General features: G+C 35.8%; 1 long non-coding RNA gene across 1 annotated transcript; it reads left to right on the top strand.

The window, feature by feature from the left end:
• Positions 1 to 1299: 1299 nt before the first annotated feature.
• Positions 1300 to 2113, top strand: LOC118682042 (uncharacterized). Its single transcript, XR_004977708.2, has 3 exons — positions 1300 to 1689; positions 1753 to 1897; positions 1966 to 2113. It is a non-coding gene; the product is annotated as an uncharacterized lncRNA (long non-coding RNA).
• The last annotated feature ends 2339 nt before the right edge of the window (positions 2114 to 4452 follow it).

Below are 4452 nucleotides of genomic sequence, written 5' to 3'. Positions count from 1 at the left end.
TTCGCCTAAAATTTTGTTAAAAAATGATTGAAATTACCGAAGAAGACAATAACATGTAATAGTCTGATGAGGCTCATTTTGATATAAACGGAAATGTAAACAAGCAAAATTGCCATATATGGAGTTCAGAAATCCGGAAATAATCCACGAGACGGCACTTCACCCAGAACGAGTCACCATGTGGTGCGCAGTTTCATCAAGGTTTATTGTCGGGCCATACTTCTATGTAGAAAACGGTGTAAATGTAACTGTCAATGGGCACCGTTATTTAAAGATGTTGAATGAGTTTTTTTACCCAGAACTGCGCCGAAGACGTATATATTTCAATAGCGTTTGATTCCAGCAAGATGGAGCAACTGCACACGTAGCCAGACCGGTTATTATCAAGAAACTCAACATTCCGCTGGCCCCCATGGCCACCTTACCTGACTACACCAGACTTTTTTATGGGGTTATGTCAAGCAAGAGGTGTACAAAACAAAACCCAGAAATCTGACTGATTTGAAGCCCTTAAGTCGCTAATTGAGGCAGTCCCGCCTTCAACCCTTCAAGCCGCAATGAATAATTTTTCAATTAGGTGTCGCATATGCGTGGCTGGGCATGGAGATCATTTGCGGTCCATAATTAAATAAAAAATAAAATGTGCTATACACTAAAAAATAAATAAATGTAATGGATTGATTAAAAAAAACTTATTACGGTTATGTAGCACGATTCGTGAGGCACGCTGTATAAAGTTTTCCGTACACCTGAAAGTATTATATTCTTTCTGCTTTGATACTTGCAAGAGTATAAAATGTTCGGTTAAACCCGAACTTAGCCCTTCCTTACTTGTTTAATATAAAGTTTTGCCAGCAACTGAAGGAATTTCCAGAGCTTTAATTCTTGCAAGTTTTATCGTCGAGGAAGGTTTCGCTGGTAGATCCGTGGAGTTTCAAAATTTACCTTCTGTCAAATTATCCAATAAAGCAGAAGTTCAAATCTTATTGGTCCAATGAACGTTAGATGCGTAATGTTTCATCGTTGCCCCAACTAGGAATCGAGTGAGATAATATTGTATGGCGAACGTGAAGCGTTGCGAGAGATATTTCCCAATGGTGGTTCCATGGTAGGTTGCCTTATTTTGTGCTTTAAGGTTGAAAAGAGCACTTACTTACATTGTTTTGCTTTCTCTAGGTTGTATTGCAATTTGCAGCGCATGATTTTGAATGTGTGAAAGATCTGTCACCGCTGCTAGTATAGTTATAGCACACGATTGTATATGAAGATTAACACAATACGCGAGGGCGGCGAATTTCGCCCACCATAACGATTTTTGAGATAGAGCTATTTTTAATTTTATCGCCGACCGCGGCGGCAAAAACGGCATTGCCATATCAAAGAAAGTTTATTTTCAGTAAAATCTTTAGAAATTTCAAAACAAATTCCAGAAAATGTCTGCGTTGGCAATATTAAGAGTGTTTCTGCTTGGTTTCGTCATTTCAATTTCAAAATCAAAACATTGTAATATTTTTAACAGCGATGTATGCACTAGGTTGCTATAAGCAAATAAAATGGATTTAAACGAACAATTAATAGAGGAAATACGTAAATATGAGTGCCTATACAATTTATCATCACCGGATTACAAAAATGTGTTTAAAAAAACCCAAATTTGGGAAGAAGTAGCTAAAATAATAAATTTGCCAGGTGTGTCAAAGAAAAGCCTGTTTTATTGTAAACTTTATTCTTAAGTATTATAAATATTTGCAGAAGACAGCTGTAGGAAACGATGGAAAGGACTGCGTGACACGTACAGAAAATGTAAACGTGCACAGCGACTGGATTCCGGCAGTGGTGCTCCTATTCCATGCAAATCATGCATTTCATAGCGGTCATTTGTTTCTTAAGAGCGAAGGTAAGTTGACAAAATTGTATGTTATTTTATAAATTTGTATTTATCTATTTTTTTTGTACTTATTTTAGGACGTACTTAAAGAACATATGTATATTTAACAACACGAAGAGTATAGAGGGGATAGATTCCGTAAGTATATTTCAAACAACTAAAATAAGATATATTTTTATAATAAATAGTCACCCACTTTCACAGGGTGGATGGGCAAACAATAAATATTTGTCTTGAGCAAATTTGTTTATTATAACTTGAAGGGTTTGGAGACATGTTTATTGAATTTATTCGAGGACGGGGCCTCACCCACTTTAAAAAAAATGTCAACCGTAGATGCCCCTCCCTAATGATATTCGCTGTACTTAACAACAATCTTGTCCTTTATTGTGAAGCTTAAAAATGGCACTTTATTGGTTTTCGATTAATTTCGTTTTGTGAGCGTGGTATTGGTCTTATTCCGTCCATATGCAATACCAACTCTCCTTGCGTACCAAGTTTCATGTGTAGCAAGTTTCATCAAGAAAGCTCAATATTTGCTAAAGTTTTCGCTTGACAGACGGACCGACGGACAGACAGAAAATTCCTCGGAATTCAACTCCTCTCGTAACCCTGATCATTTATATACATATATATAACTCCATATCTATCTCAATTAGATTTAGGTGAAAGAAACATCTGTTAGGTCAACAAAATTTTTATAATCGGTGGCAATGGTATCACCTAAAACTAATCGAGTTAGATCTAGGGTTATGTATATATAAATGATCAGGATGAATAGACGAGTTGAAATCCGGGTGACTGTCTGTCCGTCCGTCCATCTGTCCGCCCGTGCAAGCTGTAACTTGAGTAAAAATTGAGATAACTTTTTTGAAACTTAATACACATGTTTCTTGGTACAGTAAGACGGTTGGTATTGCAGATGGGCGTAATCGGACCACTGCCACGCCCACAAAACGTCATTAATCAAAAACAAATAAATTGTCATAACTAAGCTCCGCAATAAGATACAAGACTGTTATTTGGTACACGAGACTACATTAGGGAGGGGCATCTGCAGTTTAAATTTTTTTTAAGTGGGCGTGGTCCCGCCCCTAATAGGTTTAATGTGCATATCTCCTAAGCTACTAAAGCTATAATAACAAAATTCACTGGAAGCAAATGTTTTTAGCACCTCTACCTACGGTGTGAAAATGGGTGAAATCGGGTGACAACCCCGCCCACTCCCCATGTAACGGTACTGTTAAAAACTACTGAAAGCGCGATAAATCAAGCACTAAATACGCCAGAGACATTAAATTTTATCTCAGGGATGGTATGAGATGACTTTATAGGAACCGCGTTCAAAATTAGACAGTGGGCGTGACACCGCCCACTTTTAGGTGAAAACCTATATCTTGGGATCTTTTTAACCGATTTCAACCAAATTTGATACATAACATTCTTTTTTTATTTTTATGTTATGGTGCGAAAATGGGCGAAATGCGAAAGATTACAACCACGCCTATTTTCCATATGACACCATTTTAAATTCCACTTGATTCTTTCACTTTCCCCTATGCAAATCAAGCAAAAATTATTATATCGGCGTAAAACTTTGCGTGAATAATACGTTTAAAGTATGCCACTTTGTGACCAAAAATTCTCTAAATCGAACCAAGCCCCTAGGTAATGAATATGTGGACCCCAGTACCTATAGTTGACTTTTTACCGAAAATATATGGGCCATTGTGTAAGATATATAATTGAAATTCATATAATAGAATAAATAAATGAAACTATCGATAATAGTATGTCTTTGTTTCAAAAATGGGTTGAATCGGATCAATATTTCTTGTAGCCCTCATATATCTAATATAAATATTTTTGAACTTCCGGACTTTATACCGCATATGTGAGTTATCCAAATGAAAATGAGAGAGCGTGTTTTACTCATAACAAGATCAAATCGGTTGAAAATTTTCCTTAGCCCCCATGTAACTAATATCAGGATTTTCGAACATTCGTCTGACTTTACTCCATTTGATTGGTGATGGTATGTGAGGTACCTTAATGAAACAGTGGGAGCATTTTATTAGTCTGTGACAGTTAGTATGTAATTCTTTTCGTTATTCTAACCAGTTTTATTCCGAATATGTCGGTCAGTGAGTATTAATATTTTTTTTTATATATAAAATTGCTTCAAAATATGTTCTCGAGTATGCTGAGCAATGTCAAAATTAATATATTTCTCTATCCCCAATATATATGATTTCCGTCTTTCCACCTGACTTTACACCGTTCCGGTTGATCAACGTGATATTTTAACGAAATTAAGTGGAAAATATTTCTTAAAAATTATGTGGTTTGACGCTGAATTAGAATGAAATTAGTATATACTAAGTCTAAACCTCACACCTTTATATAATGAATTCCGACTCTCTGGTTGACGTTTGCTATCTAAGCTTATAATATAAAATTTAGCCACTTTGGTGGAGTTAATATCACATTCATATTTATGTATATCTCACTTCAAGCAATAAAACTGAGACTAAGTTTATGGCCTTTAATATAAGTCAAGAAGA

The sequence above is a fragment of the Bactrocera oleae genome, chromosome 5 (assembly GCF_042242935.1).
Source record: "Bactrocera oleae isolate idBacOlea1 chromosome 5, idBacOlea1, whole genome shotgun sequence".
Taxonomy (NCBI): domain Eukaryota; kingdom Metazoa; phylum Arthropoda; class Insecta; order Diptera; family Tephritidae; genus Bactrocera; species Bactrocera oleae.
The sequence above is the reverse complement of the archived record's forward strand: the minus strand, read 5'-3'. Positions and strand labels throughout refer to the sequence as shown.